This window comes from Odocoileus virginianus, chromosome 19 (genome assembly GCF_023699985.2).
Source record: "Odocoileus virginianus isolate 20LAN1187 ecotype Illinois chromosome 19, Ovbor_1.2, whole genome shotgun sequence".
In the NCBI taxonomy this organism is placed as follows: domain Eukaryota; kingdom Metazoa; phylum Chordata; class Mammalia; order Artiodactyla; family Cervidae; genus Odocoileus; species Odocoileus virginianus.
In genome coordinates, this window is record NC_069692.1 from 36,347,085 (window position 1) to 36,369,956 (window position 22,872).

Here is a 22,872-nt window from a genome sequence, read left to right on the forward strand (position 1 = left end):
TTAGTAGCTCAGTCATGTCTGACTTTTTGCGACCCCAAAAATGCAAAGTTAGAGTTTAAACCAATCTGCCCAAGATCAAAGTCCACATTATTCTATTCTGTCATCCATATGCATGGGTCAACTGAGGATATTCAGGGTCATCTTCATCTAAAGTTCAGAATTCATTTAGTAAACATATTGAGCACGTACCGTGCCCAACACAATTTTCTGAGATCCACAGAAAGATAATTCCTTTATCCACAGCACCTTCTGAAGTCGTCTTTGCTCCTTCAATGCTCTAATTAGATTTATAATTATGTATATAGCCCTCCTTCCAGCTAATTTCCTCTCTTACCTTTCGAGTTACAGTGCCTCAGATAATAAAACGCATACCAAAGGATAAATCTACATCACCTTTCCCTTACTCTTTTCACATAATTTTCTATTCTGTGGTGGCATGCTCTTTGCTGTTATCCTTGATAATCTTTTGCTTTTTTGTAATCAGTAGACACACACACCTGGTCTTTATTTGAAACTCATTTAAAAACCAATACTCTTATAAATTCTAGAAATGACAGGCTGACCTTTTTAGGCCATTAAAAATATCTAAAACACCAAGTTACCTGAGTCTATTCTCTATTTGCATTCCCAGTAGATAGTTGGGTTTAGATAGTTAAGTGGTTTACTATATTTCTTTATTCTAATTATTAAATGTTAAACCCAGTTATAAACACATCTTTTGAAAACAAACCCTGGAAGAACAAATACATTGGATATTTACTCATACTGAAGAGAATTTCTGAGTACTGCAGTTTCCATTACTTGAAAAATGAAAGGAAAACAAGCTCTTTGGTCTCTGAGGATACTTCATGGTTGGGGAAGGGGGCAATTCCCCTCTGGAGGTTTGTAATACATTTTACTAGAAGTCTACTTCTGGTTGACAGGATATTTTCCATGTGCAGATAAATGACTGACAAAACATTAAGCCCCACTGAACACCGTTAAGTATTCTTGCTATCTGAGTCCTGCTTTGACATAAGCAGAGAATGATTTTATTTGAACCACACTTAGAATTCATGACAGGTTCACTTTCAAACACCACCACGCTGATGGCATTGCTGTCTTTACACAATGCTTCAATTCCCTTTTAAGAGGATACAATACCTGTCTGGGTTTGACAAGTAAAACTAAAGTTTTAATAACTCCAAGGTTGTGCCATCGCTGGAAAAGAACTGATGAAAGGTTTAAAAGAATTATTTCAAAAGTGCCTTATTACTTTCATATCAGAATGCATTTAAATAAAAAGCAGACAGTTTCATTACTGTCAAGAAGCACATTTTCAACTATACATTTCTGTAGGGACATCTCTATCTATAGCAACACTTCATTGTTTAATTTGAGATATAGACTACATGAGGAACATGTTTCATTGCCTTATTATGTAGGCAATTCCTAAACCTGCTTAGGAGTGATACCAACATACAGACATTGATAAGAAACGCAATACAACAGTTTGTTGGGTGGAGGAGAAAGAATTGTGATTCGAAAATAGTGATGTTAAGGTTTACTACTAAGAAATAATCCTAAATCTGTTATTTAAATTCCTCCTCAAGGATGTCCACTTATAAATGCTTTCTCCAAATCCTTTGGGCTACTTTGTTTTCAGCATCTCTCTAATCCTCAAAATTTACTTTCCACCCTTGCAGATCACAATGTCTTTCTGAACATTTTTTTGTGATTTCCTAGAGGGTGGAAGTGGAAGTCTCTCAGTTGTGTCTTACTCTTTGTGATCCCATGGACTGTCCATGGAATTCTCCAGGCCATAACACTGGAGTGGGTAGTCTTTTCCTTCTCCAGGGTATCTTCCCAACCCAGGGATCAAACCCAGGTCTCTTGCATTGCAGGCAGATTCTTTACCAGCTGAGCCACCAGGGGAGATGTCTTTTTTTGTTTGTTTTCTTCCCTAGTTCCGGTTGCTGCTTTTGTTCTTTTTAAAGGTTGCTCTTCCCTCTTGTTATGTGGTCCCTGGTTCATACCACGTTGATCTAAATGTGAAACTCCATACTTTTTCTTAAATTTTGCCACACAAACCACTCACACAAAGGCATTTGAGTAGATGGATTTGGCAAAGGTTTGAAAGATGAAGGAACATGGCAGCATTACAAGCAACTCCAAAATCCAAGTTAGATATTCCTGGTTTTAGGTCTCTTCACTATTTCAGTAACGAGGCATCATCTGCATGTCACATTACTTTACTTCTCTCTTCCTCCATCATTCTGTCCCACTTTTCCAATTTCCCTGTCTTCTCCTTGACCACTCTTGACCCCAAACACACTTCAGCTCCCTCATCTATAGCTTCATTCCAGCTGAACCTCAGGTCTCACCTTCTTCCTAAATGATTCCTTAAGTTCTGTTTTTAAACAAAGGCATAACCCTTATTAGGAACAATTGTAGTAACAGCTCTTAGAACATTTACACCATCATACTTGGATATCAGGGCCGTTTCATGTAAGGTCAGTGTGACCATTAATGTTTTGGGCTTGATAATAATAAAGTCATTCGAAGCTTGGCTCAAATTCTAATTATTATCAGTGCCATTTCCCCTCTGTTTTAAATGGAAACACAACCTTCCTCATAGTATGATTTTGAAAATTAACAAGTGCTCAATACATGCTAAGTTCCTTTCCATCCTTTCTCTGAATATTTCATGGGTTCAAAATCTGATGGTGAGCCAGATTTCAAACTCATTTCCTTTTAGCCAGTACCACCTTCTGATGGCTTCCATGAGGCTGGCCACATCTTCTGATCTATACTGACATAACTGACAGGGGTGAGCTTGCCACTTATTCTTCCCACTCTTCCCACTCTCTCTTGCTTGGCTGGGATTGAATACCAGCCTTATACTGCCTTATTTACCTGTTGTTGTTTATTTCTCAGCATTGGCATACTATCAGATTTTGTAGATGTCTGAGGAGTTAGGCTATATTGCTGGATGGCTGGTGTTTTCCCAGTGGTTGATGCTAGGATTGGCCAGGCACCCACTAAACTGGCCCTCTGGGCCTTGATGAATGTAGCTTCCTGACTGCTCTAGCTGTTGCTATTCTGCTTCGTGATTTCTTGAGTTCGCGCCTTCCTGCTCCCAGCCTGTATGTCTGCTGTAGTCTTTCCTATCTTTCTTATCATAGGTTTGTTAACTGTAATCACTGATTAAATGTTGCCATGAGTTTCCTTTTAATTCACTCTTTTACCTGTATTTCATGGTATCAAAAGTTGTCTAACAAAATAATATAGTAAAACTAGGATGTATTTGGGCACAATCTCAAAATTTATTAAAGCTCTAGGAATTTGCTGGCAAATGCTTACTGTGCAGATAGAGTAGTTATACAGCAGATATTAGCACTGCGGAAACTACATAGTTGGATTAAGAAGAAGATGAAGTCTGAAGTTTCAGGCTTTCACTTTGGTTTTTAGTGTCATGTATTGGGAGGTGAAAGCTATAATATATGGAAAAGGAACTTACAGTGACATACATTAAAAGTTAGACTTGTGTGTAGAAAACAAACTGGTGGTTACCGGAGGGTAGGAAAAGTGGAGGTTTAGGTAAAATCGGTGAAAGGGATTAAGAGGTATGAACTTCCAGTTATAAAATAAATAAGTCTTGGGGATATAATGTATAGCATAGGAAACATAGTCAATAATATTGCAATAACTTTGAATGGCTACTAGACTTATGCTAAGTCGCTTCAGTCGTGTCCGACTCTGTGCGACCCCATAGACGGCAGCCCACCAGGCTCCCCCGTCCCTGGGATTCTCCAGGCAAGAACACTGGAGTGGGTTGCCATTTCCTTCTCCAATGCATGAAAGTGAAAAGTGACAGTGAAGTCTCTCAGTCGTGTCTGACTCTTCGCGACCCCATGGACTGCAGCCCACCAGGCTCCTCCATCCTGGGATTTTCCAGGCAGGAGTACTGGAGTGGGTTGCCATTGCCTTCTCCATACTAGACTTATAGTCATGATCAATTTGTAATGCAAATGTGTCAAATCTTTATGTTGTACACCTGAAATTAATATAATATTGTATCTCAACTGTACTATAAAGAAATTCTAACTTTAATAAATTGAGTTTCAAAACCAACTGTCTAAGCTTGATGTAAAAATCTTATTTTAAACTTATTTTTTTGCTTAAATTAAAGTACTCATTCCATTTTTTTTCTATTACTGTTCAATTAGGCTATAGACTTAGCAGATTTGGGAAATTTAATTTCCTAGATTTAATGCAATTTAATTAGCTGATTGGGCTTCTCTGGTGGCTCAGATGGTAAAGAATCTGCCTGCAATGCAGGAGACGCAGATTTGATCCCTGGGTTGAGAAGATCCCCTGGAGAAGGGAACAGCAATCCCTTCCAGTATTCTTGCCTGGAGAATTCCATGGACAGAGGAGCCTGGTGGACTATAGTCCATGTGGTTGCAAACAGTTGAACATGACTAAGCGACTAACTGACTGACTGAAATAGTTGATTAATGAATACCTTTAGCTATGTCACACTAAAATCTTAAATCTATTATATTGAATTTTCTTAAAAAATTAAATACAAAATAAGACAGATCTATAATTTAAACTAAAGGGGCTTCATAGATTCTTAAATATGTTTATGAACCTAAAAGTCTATTTATATGGATTTAATCAATTGTGTTTTCCTTGGCTTTAAATATTGCTTGAAGCAAAGATTACACATGCTTTACATTAATATCATAGGTATAAGCAACTCAAAGTGAATGTGAAGCCACTCAGTCGTGTCCGACTCTTTGTGACCCCAGGGACTGTAGCCTACAAGGCTCCTCTGTCCATGGGATTTTCCAGGCAAGAGTACTGGAGTGGGGTGCCATTTCCTTCTCCAGGGTAAGCAACTCAAATTGTCTTAAAATATTTTTAAAAATAGAAACTACAACTACTCTGAGTATTTTACACTGAAACCTAAGGAATAACACTGGAAATGCTTGAAAGAGAAGCAGGTCAGAGCTAGAATTATTGAATTTGAAAACAAACCAAAAAGTCTGCTGTCCAAGCACCAGAAAATTTCTTTGTCCACAGATACTTCTGATGCCCCAGTTTTGTCTCAACATCCATGAAAATGATGACTGGGCTCTGAATGACAAGTTCAGCTACCTACCACGTCTTCCTTTCTGCCCTTCTGGTTCCACAAAACCACTTGTCCAGGTGGATATGGTGACAGAGGGTGTCCCCTGCTTCTTTTCTACCTTCCAGGTCTCCTCAGAGTATGTCTTACCAGCAGAAGTTATTTCATATACAGAATCTTAGCTGCCAGGAAGTGTGAGCGCTGCCATTTTTATTTCTTGGCTCTTGGAAGGCACATGGAAAGGTAGAACACAGCCTAGTGAACAAAAGGCTAAAGGGGTGAGAATTCAAACATGTAAACCTAGAATGCAAGTGCTCTTTATTGTCTAATGCGTAGAAATAGTTTCAACAGTAGTAGAACTAAATTTCTGTTATAATGAAATGTTTTAAAACATGGTTTTGCTGAATATTGTTGCTTCTCTATGTGCTGAGATAGGTATTCTCTTTAGAAAAGTGAAATTTAAACCTTAAAAATTACTCTTTTCTTATGAGAAATTGCAAATCCTTTTCATCTTGTTATATTTGTGATGTTCTTGTTATATTTGGCAAGTCAAGACTGGATTTTACAGTCATGATAGTATCAGATATTGGCTTAAGCAATAATTCCATTTTTAGCAATTGGATTTGACCCTCTGGTAAAATAACTGATCATTTTTCAGTTTATGCTTTTTTAACCATTTACTTATTTACATCGCTATTGGACTCTAAGCAGATTCAGAACAAAACCATCATTCTATATTTTTACAGCATCCAGTAGAAGTGTTGTGTATGTTGTAGATCAGTGCTTTTAAAATCTTTTTAAAAAATCTACTCTACTTTTCCTTAACATTTTTTCATTTTCTTGAATGCTATTTAAAATTTCAAAGTAAAATAAATGTATCATTGAAAACCTGATAAAAATGATAATTTCAGAAGAAAAACAGTTTGATCTTAAAGGCTACTCATCTCTTTTTTAATATACTTTTTATTAAAGTTTAGTTGATTTCTTAAAAATGTTTATTTTATTGAAGTGGGCTTCCCTGGTGGCTCAGATGGTAGAGAATCCACCCACAGTGTGGGAGACCTGGGGTTCGATCCCTGGGTTGGGAAGATCCCCTGGAGGAGGGCATGGCAACCCACTCGTGTTCTTGCCTGGAGAATCCCCATGGACAGAGGAACCTGGTGGGCTACAGTCTGTGGGGTCACAAGGAGTCGGACACGACTGGGTGACTACGCACAGCACACATTTTATGGAAGTATAGGGAATTTACAGTGTTGTGTTGCTTTCTGATGCTCAGCAGAGAAATGGGTTCGATCCCTGGGTGGGGAAGATCCCTTGGGGAAGGAAATGGCAACCCACTCCAGTATTCTTGCCTGGAGAATTACATGGAGAGAGGAGTCTGTCAGGCTATAGTTCATGGGGTTGTAAAGAGTCGGACACAACTGAGCAACCAACACTTTCACTTTTTTCATTTCACAAGTTGCTAATATAATACTGAGAGTTCTATTACACACTATACCTAATTTTTCCTATTATTAGAATCTTATATTAGGTATGTATTTCACAATTAACAAACTACCATTGGGAATTCCCTGGTTGTCCAGTGGTTGGGACTCTGCCCTGTCACTGCTGAGGGCAGTGACACTGTTGTTCAATCCCTGGTTGGGGAACTAAGATTCCATAAGTAGCATGGCCGAAAAAAAAAAAAAAAAGTAGGGAATTCAGCTCAAGCAGTCCTTCAACTACTGAACACTGTTCCCACCTGCCAACCTCTGCCAGTGACTGTTTACCATCTTCTTACTTTTGGCCTTTCCAGAAAGTCAAATAAGTGGATTTCTGTATTAGCAACCTTTCAGTCAGGCTTTCACTTGGCAACATTCATTTATGATTCATTCATGTCTTTGTGCATCTTGATAGCTCATCATTTCTATTACTGAATAGTATTCCATTTTATGGCTATACCATAGGTTGTTAATCCATTCACTTACAGTTTTTGGTAATTATGAACAAAGCTGCTGTAAAGTTTGTGTGCAGGTTTATGTGTGGACATACAATTTCAAATCAGTTTAGCAAATGCCCAGCAGAATTATTGGTAGATTTTATGTTAAAACTATATTTAGACTGTAAGAAACTGCCAAACAGTTTTTAAAGAGGTTGCACCATTTTGTATTCCCACCGACAATGAAGGAAAGTTTCTATTGCTCCTCATTCTTGCCAGTAATTGGCATTGTCAACTTTTTGGGTATCAAGCATTCCAACAGATGTGTAACACTATCTCATTGCTGTTTTAATTTGCATTTGATTAAAGACACATGATGCTGAGCAAATTAAAATAGCAACAGTTTCTCTGCCAGCAACTGTTACTGAAAGTTATGGGAATATTACTTATTCTAATAGGTGTATAGTGGTTTCTTAGCGCATGGGCAAGTGATTGGTATATTTTCTTCAGTGAAGTGTCTTCAGATATCAAGTATATTTAAAAAATTGTGTTTGTTTTCTTAGTGTTGAGATTCAAGCATCCTTTGTATATTTTGGATAAAAATCCTTTATCAGGTATATGTTTTGCAAATATTTTCTCCCAGATTTGATTTGCTAATATGTCTGCTGTAGATTACAATGGCAAATATATGTACAGCATGGGATTCTGTGTATTACCTGAACCAAATAAGTTTTTGAAAATGCAAATATCTCAGAGAAGATGTCTAGAGTAATTAGAATTGGAGAATTATAGAAAGTGACTTCATTTTATATCACTGACTGCAAAATGTAGAGACTTGATTTCATCCTCTTTCAATCTAATGAGGTTGGTATAATTTTTGTCATTTCTCAGTTTAGAAAGCTGACCGTTCACAATTTAATGATGTAAAGATCACTTGACTGATAAGTGGTGAAGCTCTGTTTTACACCCAGGTTTTTATGCCTTGAATATCCATGTTTTTCCCACCACAGACAGTCTTGCTAAGAGTAGCAGAGGTGGAAAGCGAGTACATTAAAAGCCATAAAGTGAATCATGATCTGTTTTAAAGTCATTGGTCTAAGGTATGTGCGTATGTATGTGTATGTATATATCTATTTTTCAGTACTCAGCACATATAACTGTGTATATTTTATATGCTGAGCATTGAAAATATACATAATATAAACATTTTATAATATAATTTCAAGTTATGGAATATATTTATATAATTTATACTAATATTAATACATGATATTAATATATTTATTATGTGTTACAGATGCCAAGTACTTAAAACAAACTTCCTAACTCATATTCTATTGAAGAAGACTGGGATAGGCACAGACCCATTTATATTGAGAAACTGATAGGGAGTCTATATAACTCAATGCTGTTTCTTTTAAAACTATGAAAAAGTGTTTTGTTTCCCTGAACCTCAAACTCATTTTCTTGGACACAGTGTTCTCTTATTCAGCAGTGTCTTTGTGAAAATTATCAATGCAACACTATTAATCATTTAGCAGCTGGTATAAGAAAGAGCTTTTAGGAGATTTGGGTTGATGTACAATTCAGAAATAATAATTTGCTCACTGTGCTGCACAAGATGCCTGTCATTTCACTCAAATGAAGCAGAGACACATCTTATATTTTTTACATACATCTGAAATTGGAATATTTAGTGTATGCTTCTTTAATAAGCCTTATCATATTTATAATTTAGTGTTATGAGAATAATAGGTAGATCCTTTGGATGAAAGATTAAAGGTAAGATAAAATAAATGTTATCTCTCAATTCTCTTGAAGTGGCTTGGTTTTTATCAATTAATAATGCCAAATAGCAGGGAAATGTTCAACTAAAATTTGCAAAAGGTACTAGAAAATTTTAAAAATTTCCCTGTAAACTATAAAGTTTCAGAATGTGTAAGATGTTGCCTATCATGACTATGAATTTATGAATATGGGACTGGCTAACTAAATTTTATTTTAATATCTTGTGGTGCTATGCTTATTGTGTGGTCAAAGGTTATAAGCTAACTGAGACATTTACTATAAGATTATCTGGAAAAAGGCACACTTTGAATTTAAGAGTTAGTTAAATCAATGCGCTGGGCTCAGATGCCCAGTCATTTCTCACTGTTTCTGACCCCATGGGCTGTAGCCCACCAGACTCCTCTGTCCATGGGAATTTTCCAGGCAAAAATATTAGAGTGGGTTGCCATGCCCTCCTCCAGAGGATCTTCCCAGCCCAGGGATTGACCCCAGGTCTTCCACACTGCAGGCGGATTCTTTACCACCTGTGGCACCAGGGCAGCCCAGTTAAATCACCAATGCTTGTGTTTAGAAAAAATGAGTTTCTGTGAGGAAAAAACAAACCTGGCAAAGTTTGGTGTATGGTATTCATTTAGAGGATGAACATTTGAGGTAAGCTGTCATCTCACGTTGCATGCTAAGTCCCTTCAGTTGTCCCTGACTCTCTGAGAGCCTGTGGACCGTAGCCTGCCAAGCTCCTCTGTCCACAGGATTTCCCAGGCAAGAATACTGGAGTGGATTGCCATGCTTTCCTCCAGGGGATCTTCCTGACCCAGGGACTGCCCCAGATAAATTTGTCTTTTTCTTATCAAAGTATTATTATTGTCTCAATTCAGTTTTTAAAATGTTGAATTTTTAAAAATTAAAAAAAAAATTGCTCTGGTCTAGGTAATGTCAAGTAAACTCAGAAATCGTCCTTTTCCCAACTGAGTCCTTTTTTCTATGAAATCTTTTCACCCGTGTGCTTTAACAAGCAAGTCAAGGTTCTGCCCTTTCAATGATTCCCCCAACAAACAACCAAAATCTTGACTAATTACTTTAGGTGTTCAGATCATCCAAGAGCTGCACCTGTTGGTACCAGTGTGAGGAAGGCTAAAGTCAGAGGGGCTGAGGATCGGTCAGTCTCAGCGGCAGCACATCAGTCTGCGGCTTGTCACGATGTAAAACCACAGTGTCACTGGGGAGCGTAAGTCCTTGCAAAGAAGTGGTACCAAGTACAGCTAAGAAGCCTAGGTTCAAACTGTCTGGGCCGAAACTCTGGGCTCCATCATTCATCAGCTGGCTGACCTCAAGCAAGCTGCTTATCTCTGTGCCTTACTCCCTTCATATCTGAATGGGAATAAAATTGGTACCTATCTCATAACATTTTGAATTCAATGACATAGCCCACTTTTAGCACCTGACACTAGAAAAATACTGTGTAGTAGGAATAATCCCAGAAGCACTCTATGAAGACATATACTCATAATATCTGTTGTTCACATTCTTCCCACCTTCCCTTTGCTATGTCTCTATCTCCTTCAAAAATAGAAGATGATGGTTTGCTTTGCATAATGTAATTTCAGAAATATGTGCTGCGTCGTTTTCCAAGTAGAAAAATACTTTCTAAAATTCCAGTTGATCAATAAATTTTATAACCAAATAAAATGTAGATTTTTTTCATTCATGTTAATTATCTGCTAAGCTTGAAAAACATTGGGAAAGAGAGAACTTCTGTGTGATGGAAAAATAATGAACTCAGATTTCATTTGCATTGTTGAAAGAAAATTTAAATCTCATATTTAATTGATAAGACTGGTGGCTCAGAAAGTAAAGAGTTCACCTGCAATACAGAAGACCTGGGTTTAATCCCTGGGTTGAGAAGATCCCCTGGAGAAGGAAATGGCAATCCACTCCAGTATCCTTGCCTTCAGAATTCCATGGACAGAGGGCTATAGTCCATGGGGTTGCAAAGCATCAGACAAGACTGAGTGACTTTCACTTCACCTTCATATTATATTGCATTTTAACTTTTGTTAAGATGAAGCATCAGAATTTAACATCAATTCCCACTGTGAAACAGAGGAACTTTAAGAACTTTTATGTAATTAACAATAATTTTTGACTAATTATTAATAATATATTGTTCCATCTATCAGTTGTTTTAAGCATTCTAAACATTATATACTTAATTTGACTTATACAAAGTTCCTCCTCAGATTCATTTCCTGCCTAGTTTTAACACATATGAATTAAATATTTTTCTATTTCCAACTGGAACATTATTTTGATTTGTGACGTCATCACTCATGAAAACTAAGTTCTTCACAGGTGTTTTGACTGATATGGACATAAATGATTATAAAGAGGTAGAAAGTGGAACCTCCGTCATAGCCAGAGTTAGTGCTATAAAGAGTGTGTGTGTGTGTGTGTGTGTGTTTGTATATATGCCATGGCCCAATATGGATATTTTAGCACATATTCTTTTTGATAAAAATAAATGTTTGTTCTAAAATTCTTGAACATAAATGTTAAATAATAGATAAATAATTAAATAATAGATAAATAATTCAAAAGAAAACATGTAAAGAATATGTCATTTAAGAACATTAATTTTTTTCCCATTTATTTTTATTAGTTGGAGGCTAATTACTTTACAATATTGTAGTGGTTTTTGTCATACTTTGACATGAATCAGCCATGGATTTACATGTGTTCCCCATCCCGATCCCCCCTCCCACCTCCCCCTCCACTCGATCCCTCTGGGTCTTCGCAGTGCACCAGCCCTGAGCACTTGTCTCATGCATCCAACCTGGGCTGCTGATCTGTTTCACCCTTGATAATATACATGTTTTCGATGCTATTCTCTCAGAACATCCCACCCTCGCCTTCTCTCACAGAGTCCAAAAGTCTGTTCTGTACATCTGTGTCTCTTTTTCTGTTTTGCATACAGGGTTATTGTTACCATCTTTCTAAATTCCATATATATGCATTAGTATACTGTATTGGTCTTTATCTTTCTGGCTTACTTCACTCTGTATAATGGGCTCCAGTTTCATCCATCTCATTAGAACTGATTCAAATGAATTCCTTTTAACGGCTGAGTAATATCCCATGGTGTATGTGTACCACAGCTTCCTTGTCCATTCGTCTGCTGATGGGCATCTAGGTTGCTTCCATGTCCTGGCTATTATAAACAGTGCTGCAATGAACATTGGGGTGCACGTGTCTCTTTTAGATCTGGTTTCTTCGGTGTATATGCCCAGAAGTGGGATTGCTGGGTCATATGGCAGTTCTATTTCCAGTTTTTTAAGAAATTTCCACACTGTTCTCCATAGTGGCTGTACTAGTTTGCATTCCTACCAACAGTGTAAGAGGGTTCCCTTTTCTCCACACCCTCTCCAGCATTTTATTGCTTGTAGACTTTTGGATAGCAGTCATCCTGACTCCTTGAAAAAGAACTGGCTCCTTGAAAAAGACGTTGATGTTGGAAAAGATTGAAGGCAGGAGGAGAAGGGGATGACAGAGGATGAGATGGCTGGATGGCATCACCGACTCAATGGACATGATTTTTAGCAAGCTCCGGAAATTGATGAAAGACAGGGAAGCCTGGCCTGCTGTAGTCCACGGGGCCACAAAGAGTTGGACACGACTGAGGAACTAAACAACAACAGTTACATTGTGTTACAGATGTGTGAGTATGTCCTTTTGTGTGTATGATATACATAATGGTAGTTGCTCATTTGGCCTTTGTTTTCTTTTGCATAAGTTGGGTAAGCACTAGTCTTCATGATAACTTCAGATGAGAAGAATTCATTATTCTTCTGTCTCAGACCTCAAGGGAAATTCTTCTAGGGATGGGGACAATCGAGGCACAAATCACCTTGTCCACATACAGCTATCACCCCCACCCTCAAAGTTTGCTTCCTTTTATGTCCATTTTATTTATGGACTCCCTCCTGTTAGGGGAAGACACAGATAAGCCCTTTAGCTTTTTCATTGTTTTAGTCTTACCTCTTGCAGGATATTGTAGAGTTTAGCTACCTGTAGTTTAGGACATCGTCTCCACAAATAAAGGTAGGGATGGTTGTAAGAGAGGGCGAAATGACTTAGGCCTGGTAATTGGCATCTTTCTATGCCACTTCACCTAAGATGTCACTCCATTAGAGCTCTGGCAATCAACAGGGTGGTACTGACAAAATAATGTGCAGAAACTGGAATGGAAAATGCAGTGATGTATGTCTGAATTGTGTGTGTGTGCTCAGGCGTGTCCAATTCTTGGTGACCCAGTGAACTATAGCCCACCTGGGTTCTCTGTCCGTGGGATTTCCCAAGCAAGAATACTGCAGTTGGTTGCCATTTTGTCCTCCAGGGGCTCTTCCTCACCCAGGAAGTGAACCTACATCTCTTATGCCGCCTGCGTTGGCAGGTGGGGTTCTTTACCTCTGTGCCACCTGAAGTATAAAAAATGGAAGCATTACAAGCCATTCTGAAGGGACACCTTCATTTAATTAACGAGTGGTATGGGGAAAAGTTATTTCCAGATGGATTGAGAAAAAAATGAAGAGCTTTGAATATTGATGTTTTTCAAATAAATAACATTTAGCTATGAAGGTGAAATATCTTTATTTTCTGAGGTTTAGATAAATGAACCTCAGAAAATTTACCACACAAAGACTACCTTTGAAATTCCTCTTACAGAAAGACTTCCAGGAAAAAGAGGAATGAATATAAGATGAAGAGACACTATGGGGTAAGGGCTTAGCAAGTGTTGTTATTGCCTTAGTAAGCAATAGCAATAACAAACAGACCCAGAATTAAAATTTCAAGTGATTCTAATATAACTTGGGCTGTTGGACATAAGTGGGGGCTGAGAATAATTTAAGGAAAATACAAAAATATTAATGAACTTAGAAGTTGAGACAAAAATAAATGCAAAGCTGGGCTTTAGTTAGAAATAATCACATAAAGACAAAAACAGTATGTCTGCTATTTTATATAAAATTCAAGACACCATCAATTGTAAAATACACCATTATTTCATTTACCGCTATGAAAGAAAAAATGCTGCCAACTATGAAAAGAGACTGCCAGTCAAGACACAATGCATTCTTATTTAGATTTTTTTTTTTTTTTCAGATTGAAAGAGCTCTTTTAGACCTATCATTCTCATAAAACTACAAAAAGAAAAACCAAAATAATACTGGTAAGTATATGCCTAAAATTTCTTCGTACTGAGTCCAACTCTTCTAAATGACTTTTTAGGCATTAATGTTTGTGTTTTCCACACAAAATAATCCTCTGTGCTATGAAAAGTGGTGATGAAATATTTTAAAAATGAATTTATAGAAGCTACTGTGTATTCTTTGTAGAACAGGCCTACTTTAGACTTCTCCTGAGGAATGCTGCTAAATATGTCCAATTCATCACCCACATCAACATCTTTTCCAGTATCTTTTGGTTCCCAAGGGTTAAATATATTATTTTCTCCACTATTTTCTCTTCGGTTTTCTTCCAAACTCATGGCCCCTAATCTACAAGCTATGATGCTGGCTCTTTTGACATTTCCTGAAGGCTCAGTGAATGACTGCTATGTCATGACTACTGCCTGGCCAACAGGGGTCATAAAACAGTACTGACTTCAGATCTTTCCTGATTTCAAGATATTACATCACCAAATTCATGTATTTTAGGTATCATGAAACACATGCATTTTAGAAACCGTGAAATATAAAACTTTCAACCAACTTTAAAAAAAAATCAAGCTTTCTAATATAAAGAAGGAAAGGAGAAAAAAGGGAACAATAAAAATATAGTAATACAGAACACTAAGCATTACACAGACAAATCCCATTATAGGAGTAATTTTGGTAAATGTAAGTTCAACTTAAAAGTCTAGAGATAGAGACACGCAGATTGGATCTGAAGTAACGTTTACCTGTATGCTGTTGTATTAGGGACTTTGCTGGTGGCTTAGACAGTAAAGAATCTGCCGGCAATGCAGGAGACCCAGGTTCAATCCCTGGACTGGGAAGATCTCCTGGAGAAGGAAATGGCTATATTAGTCAAGATCCCTCCAAAGGGGGAAAAAAAATGTAAGTATTTACAGGGAATTTAATACAGGGCATTGGTTATGTAGATGTTGGATGAGTAAAATGCAGACGATGATTAGCAGGAGCAAAAAGGAAGAAAGAGTGGTATCCAAAGATCAGAAGTTTGCTGACACTTCTACGCTGGAGTCTAAGAGTCTACACCTGCTGATGAACTGCTGGAGATGTCACATCCTGACCCGGATTCACCAGAGAGCTGCCTCCTTGGCAGGGCTGGAACCATGAGCTACACTGTGTCTGTAACCAGTGCTGTCGCACGCGGCTGCGCTCCCACGCCATGGCTCTGTCACGGCTTCCGCTGCCGCCGCCGCTCAAGATTCTGCCAGAGACGGGATGCAGGATGAGAGGCAGTTCTCCCCTCCTCCACCATACAAATTCCTATCAGGACCCCCGTTAGCAGAACTTGACAGGAAGCCAGTTGGCAAGAGATCTTGGGAAGTGTCATTTGCAGACTCCCAGCCTCATCCAACACATAGAAGAATACAGAAGGGGCTTCAAACAAACAAAATTAACTGACACCATTATCTGCAAGACGTACATTTAAAACAAAAGGACGGAGAACTGTTTATTCATTCATTCATTCAAAAAGTATTTATAGCATGACTTTTAAGTGTCAGATCCTCTTCCAGGTGCGATGATACAGCAAGGAGGGAACAAAACAGACGAAATACCTGCTCAGCATATTTTTGACCCGCTAACTCAGGGTAGCTAGACAGCAAACAAAATGAGTGATTAAATCCTACAATATTTGAGGATGTGACAAATGCTAAAGGGAAAGTAAAGCAGGAGGAGGGATAGGGAGGCGTGCAAACTTAGTAGCTTCAATCATGTCCGGCTGTTTGCGACCCCACGGACTGCAAAAATCCTCTGTCCATTGTATTTTTCAGGCAAGAATACTGGAGTGGGTTGCCATGTCTTCCTCCAGGGGATCTTCCTGACCTAGGGATTGAACCCATGCCTCCTGCATTGCAGTCAGATTCTCCACTGCTGAGCCACTGGGGAAGTCCAATAGGGAGGCAGGGGATTGCAGTTTATTCAAGCAGCGATCTGGAAAGGCTTTTGAAAAAAGATAAGGAGGAGGAGAAGAAAGAAGTCTGAATGAAATGTGAACTAGTTATTTTAATACTAGTTATTTAATACTCCAAGTAAGGATTATGGTGAAAGTGCAATAGGGATAAAGAAGTAAAAGAAATATTAGATCAAGAAGACACAGTAATGTGCATAATTTACAGCATATCAGTGCAGCCCAGAAACATAAATAGCAACAATGGAATGCAAATCACAAAGGAAAAAAATTTAATGGCATCAAAATGGACAATTAAAAAGACTGTCAGCAAAATTCAAAGACAAGTGGGAGGTTTTTACAAATTGTTTGTTACCTAGATCACAAAAAGATAAATATTCAAGATAAATAAAAAATTTCTATAATATAATGATATTTGACACGGGAGAAGGACTCAACATATCATTGCTGGTTGTTGACAGAGAAAGGATGAGGGCAACCTCTAACAGCAGAAGCTGGTCCCTGGCTGATATCCAGAAAGAAAATGCAGACCTCAGACCTGCAGGCTCAAGGAACTGGGTTTTGCCAAAAATCTGAATGAGTCTAGAAGTGGATTTTTTCCATGAGGACCCAGATAACAGTTTAACCCAGCTGACACCTTGACTTTGACCTTGAGAGATGCAAAGCAGAGAACCCAGCAAAGCATGATTGGACTTCTCATCCTCGGAACTGTGAGATGATATATAGGTGCTGTTCTAAGCCAATAGTTTGTGATATTTTGCTATATAGCTATAGAAAACTGATACAATATTAGAATCCAAAGACAACATCTACATGAGTATTGTAGAAAATATCAGGTGAAATATCACATCTTCTTCCAGGCTTCTAGATGTCTAAATCTTAGAAAATTTTCAAAACCTGACCAAATAGAAATTATTACAATATTATAGCTTAAAAAATAATGAGAAAGACAAACCATTCTAGAGAACATAGGTAAAGGCTTTGAATGGCTAATAAAAATGCAAAAGAGCTCTAAATTTAAGAATGCCAGCATGCATGCTCAGTCACTTCAGTTGTGTCTGACTTTTTGTGACCCTATGGACTGTAGCCCGCCAGGCTCCTTTGTCCATGGGATTTTCCAGCAAGAATACTGGAGTGGGTTACCATGCCCTCTTACAGGAGATCTTCCCAACCCAGGGATTGAACTTGTGTCTCTTGTGTCTCCTGCATTGTAGGACAGATTCTTTTACTGCTAAGCCATCAGGGAGGCCCCAGATTTCTTAATAACAACTTTCAAAATAACTTAGAATGAAATAATTTTCTGTAGCTTCAGATTGGTAAAAACTGTGTAACACCTATTGTTGGGAGGAAATATAAGTGGAAGGAAAACGAAAACTCTTATTCCCTAATGATGAGAGAATAAAGGAGACCAAAACTTTAACTACTTTGGTAATAGTTACTATATTCGAGTATGTCCATATACTAGTATCAAAAATTCCATTTCAGGTATATTTTATCAAGTATATTTTCCATATTGAAAAGACCAAAGAACTGTACTTTAAAAAAAAAAACTTTGTTATTTCAAAGAATTGCAGTGCAGGAAAAAGAAGGCCTAATAGCTTGTTCTGGTGATGACGATATCTCATTTCCTTACATTCCAAAATTAGAGGATTAAAGAAAGTAGCTCAGTGAGTTCAAGACTTATACTCCCCTATTCTCTATATACAAAGACATGGATTCAGAGATTTCGTGTCCATTTGATGCTGCTGCTGCTGCTAAGTAAGTTCAGTCGTGTCCGACTCTGTGCGACCCCACAGACGGCAGCCCACCAGGCTCCCCCGTCCCTGGGATTCTCCAGGCAAGAACACTGGAGTGGGTTGCCATTTCCTTCTCCAATGCATGAAAGTGAAAGTGAAAGTGAAGTTGCTCAGTCGTGTCTGACTCTTCGCGACCCCATGGACTGCAGCCTACCAGCTTCCTCCGTCCATGGATTTTCCAGGCAAGAGTAGTAGAGTGGGTTGCCATTGCCTTCTCTGGTGTCCACTTGATAGGGATGCATATACTCATAAGAAACAGATCTTGAGAGAGAAAACTGAATATACATGGTTTGAAAAGAAGTTAGCCGTATACACTTTTAAACAAGGAAACTTGCGATATTTATTTAGAACAAATATTGTGGAACTGTGATATTAAAGATCTCTGGAGGTGCTTATTTTATAGCAAAACATTATGTCAGCTGAGTATTTAACTGAAAAACTAGCATGAACGTCTTTTGACAGTTGGGGACTGATTTTGTCATCACATTCCTGTGGTATTATATGTAGGAAAATGTACACAATAGTTTTCAGTGTAGCATTATTTGTACAGTAATAAGAAAATATATGAAAACTCAAACTATTCATCACTGTGTGAATATAGAAACAAATTTTGGAAGATTTGTACAGAGGAATATTATACAGCTTGTAGAATAATCTAGAGCTAGAAATAACAACTCTGAAGTTTGAGTGCTGAGTGGAAGTCATTTTTAGGGCAATATGCGGCCCAATTCAAAACAGTATCTAAACTCTGATGGATGGGTTTGAAGGAGCAAAATGTGGCAAGTCTTCCAAGGCTGACAAATCTCAAATCATCTCTGTCCTATATTTGGAAAACAGTCTCATAGTACAGCTGATCCCACTGAGGAAGGTTTCAATGGCACAGCTCACTTTGAAGTTTGCCTTGCAATCCGGGTGTCTGACTACCATTGTTGTTTGATTTGGAGTTATGATACCCAATTATTTTTCAGTAAAGTCAAGTCTGCCCCCACTTAAAGCAGGCTAAGTATCAACATAGGAAGATATTGAAAACATAATATTGAATGCATATTGCAGAATCATTGAGCAGTGGGAGTCTTTATGTAAATTATGTAAATTTATGAACACATATAAAAAATGTGGCATATTGTGTTATTTTGAACATATTTAAGAAGAATAATCTTAGGATGATTATTAGTTACTTGTCAATTGTGTCTGCCTAATCCTCCTAGACAATGAAATCAGAAAAGAAAAGCTAAACACATATGGCTAACTGGATTTGTGTACCATTTCATCAAAACAAAAATAAGTAGCTGCTTCCTTCGTATAGCAGTTTAGACCTGGCATCAGCAGGCACAAGCGCCTCGGTTGATTTGCGGAGTCAGGGGTTGGAATTTCAGGCTACTGAAATTCTGTGCTGCTTGCCCTATTGGTAGCTCATGAATTGACAATGTAGGAATGATGGCCCTGTCCTCCCTTCAGTGTTTTCACATTCTGCTTTCAGTGCTGAAAAACAGAGACGTGAAGCTTTATGTCAAAGCCAGACAGACTTCTGAGGAGCCATTGCCTTTCAGGGACTTCTGGGGGAGAACACTAGGCATCAATATTTCCTTTTCATCCGGTGGCAAAAATTCAAGGACCAGGGGAATCACTCAAATATTTATAGAAGCTACCTGTCCATGCCAATGCCTGAGCTCTCATCAAACTAAAAGAAAAGCACAGACCTTGTCATCAAAGGCAGTTTCTTCCAAAGGATAAACAACACACACTCTCATATATCTTTAATACAAAAACAAATCTTTGTATTTCTACTGAATGCATTGGTGTCGAAGGGATAATGATCTGTTTTTCTACCCTAAGAAATAAAGAATGTTGAAATTTATTCTCCAATGTGAAAATTTTTTCACTTTTGGAGAAGTGTCCGTGGATTTGACCAAGCTTCACATTAAATCCCTGTCTCTGACTATCCTCACTGATTCATTTTCTCCCGCAAACAAAGCCACTGGAACAAGGTCCTGAAATCTGCTGCTGCAGCTGCTTGAGCCTCGACGAGTGGTCAGGCAGCTATTTCCCTTGCCCCTAACCCACACCTGCAAACTGCTGGCTCAGCAATCCCGCTGCAGAAAGCATGGCCCTCTGCTCTTTCTCAAGGATCTGCTCTTTGCCATCTAATAATGTAGAGTGTATTTTCCTATGTTATTTTGTTTTTAGATTTAGTCAGAATTGTCAGAGGCTTTTATTTTCACAGCCAGACTTCATGTGTTCTGTGACAGGCTCCTCTGTGGACCATTTCAGTTTATGTGACCTGCTTTCTTTTTTATTTTCATCTTTTTATCTTTAAAAAAACTCAGCCTGTTTCCTCCTTTCAGCTGCATTAGCAGTGCTATGTGGAACAGGATTCAGTGCCCTTCCACACTGTGTGCTGGTAGGCATTTACACTGGGTGTTTTAAAATTTGCTTTTGAGCCAGAGTTTTACTAGACTGTAATCATTATTCTTTCATCCATGATGTAGTCTTTATATTATCAGTTAAGTAAAGCTGTGACTGTACAGAATGTTTAGGAGTGATATAATTATTTATTGCCAGTAGTCAAACATCTGCTGAAAGCTGCAGATTCCTCCAAATGTTAATTTAACAGATATGCTAATATCTGTTAACAGATATGCTAATCCATAGATACATTCTAAATACCAGCTCTTGGATTGGTTAATTCTGACTATATTTGTGTGCATTCACGTTTCTTAAATAAACTTTTTGAGTCAGTTTAATAAACCAACCAATTAGATCAGTTGAGATAAAATTGCCGATCTGGCTGTCCATTTTGACTCATTATATCACCAAATTCAAGTTTTTATAACAATAGGCTTTTAATCTTGTAGTTGCAGTCATCACGACTCTAATAACTTTACATGTAGTCTGAATCCTGGCCACAAGTCCTCAGACCTATTCAGCCTTCCTCCAAATTGATTCTGAACAATGAAAATTCAGTCATTATACTTAATTCCTAATCCTGCTGTCAAGTCATTTCACCATCTCCTACTTCATCCATGTTGTCTTTTTTCTTTTTTTTCTTCATCTTGTTTTCCTCTTAATGCCATTGTTTCTGAATATGTTTTATGGAGTTTAATATCTCATCTTCTGATTAGGCCCTCATTGATCTCTTAAAGAGTATTTAGAAACTTTAACATTTCTTTGGCCCTTCAAATTTATTCACAAACTAAAGACTCTTGTTATTGTGGTCAGACTTTCATTATCTAACACCTAGCTTCATTTGGATTTTTGCATTTAGCATTCTTTCTTCCTCCCTTCATGCAATATTTTGACTTAATTTTTTCAGGTGCAGTATTTGCTGATTCTTTCCTTGTGTCCAATATCATATTAGTTAGACATGTGATAAAAAGAAATGCAAAATAATTCTTATCCTTGAGGTGTTTATACTTAAGAGAGAGAGAAGTAAAAAACAATAAGACACAATAATTAAGAACTACCTGAGTAGACTTCAAGAGGACAGGCTGCAGGGCAGTGCAGTCTGGCAGTTAAGAACTTCAGCTGATGTTTGGCTGCTTGTTCCTATACTGAATTCACCACTTAGAAATCATTTAGCCTTGGGGAAATGTCCTTTAGACTTTCACTCCTCAGTTTCCTTATATTTTAAATTAAGATACCTATAAAATCTCTTTCATAGGGTTGCTGTCAAAAGGAAAAGAAATGATACACAATTCGTAGGCACATAGTATGTGCTTGAAATTTACTAATTTGATTATTACTACCTATCCCAACCTTTGGAGGAAGAGTGAAGAGGTAGTTTAGCACACCTGGCAGTTTGTCTTTGGGAGAATGAGAACAAGGTTTTGAGCTATGACATTTTATCTGGTTTCTGGATCTGCCACTAGAAAACTTTAATCACCAAACCTTTCTAGAGTGTACCATTTTGTTGTATGTAACATGAATGGATTTTAATAATTCACTGTTTCTACTAATTCCCCTAAACTTGGGTTATGCATGGACCCCTAAGGTTCTCAGTATTTAAAATTAATTTGCTTATAATGTTACTAACATTATTCAAACAAGTATACCCATAAACAAAATATAAACCAGATATAAATCTTTAATACTGATAAAAATTTAAAATTAAACCAAAGTAAGTATTTCCTCCTTTTGGCTTTAATTGCTTTGATTTGCCATGATTTATTTCATTTGATTCTATGGAATACAAAGTGATAATGCCTTCACTCTAACTTTCACTATGGCTTTTATTTATTTATTTACTTTAAGTCTTTATTTTTTGTGGAAGTACAGGTGATTGACAATGCTGTGATAGTTTCAAGTGGACAGCAAATGTTTCCATTCTCCCTCAAACTCATTAGTGCTTTTAAACACGTGGGCTTTTCTTTCTTAACCCTTAATAGCACACTGAACATCGTTATTCCAGTCACTTTCAGGTATTAAAATGATCCTATTTTAAATACTAGAAAGTCCCATACAACCTTAGTCAAATTTATATCCTAGTAATGTGGAAAAGTAAAACCAAGTACCACCTGATGGAGTATGCTGAGAAGAACAGAGTATTACTTCTGTTTTATTCCTGTGAAAGGTACATAACTTGAATTTTATCATGAGCAAACATGCATGAGGAAAACCTGAATTGTACCTCATCCTATAGGAGAACTGGCCTGTGCTTTTCAGAAGTCTCAAGGTCATGAAAGACAAGGAGAAACTCTCCCAGATTGAAAAGCTTTAAAGAGACATGACAGTTAAGTGTAGGGTGTGCTCCTGGATTGGATCTTTTTGTTACAAGGGACATTATTGGGGCAACTGGAAAAACTGAAAGGAGTCTGAAGATTTGATGCTAGCTATGTTTCATTATTTATTCCCAGATTTTGATAGCTATGGAGAAAAAGTCCTTACTGACAGAAATTGCCTGTGAAAGTAATTGAGGATGATGGGTTGTTGCATCATCAACTTACTTTAAAATGATTCAGGAAAAAGTTATTTGTACTTGCAGCTTTTTCATAATTTCAAAATTATTTAAAAGTTATTTAAAAATGTTCTTTACTGAGTTTGGAAGGAAATATGCATATGCATATATTCAATTACAAACTAAACTTCAGCATCTTAAGTCAAGA

General features: G+C 37.5%; 1 long non-coding RNA gene across 1 annotated transcript in view; it reads right to left on the reverse strand.

Annotated features, from left to right (window-relative positions):
- Window positions 1-21,663, reverse strand: part of LOC139029704 (uncharacterized) — a 134,197-nt gene extending 112,534 nt beyond the window's left edge. The window contains exons 1-2 of the long non-coding RNA XR_011481918.1: window positions 15,095-21,663; window positions 14,779-14,880 (exon numbers count right to left, since the gene is read on the reverse strand). This is a non-coding gene — a long non-coding RNA (uncharacterized lncRNA). The remainder of the gene's footprint in view (window positions 1-14,778; window positions 14,881-15,094) is intronic.
- Between the last annotated feature and the right edge of the window lie 1,209 nt (window positions 21,664-22,872).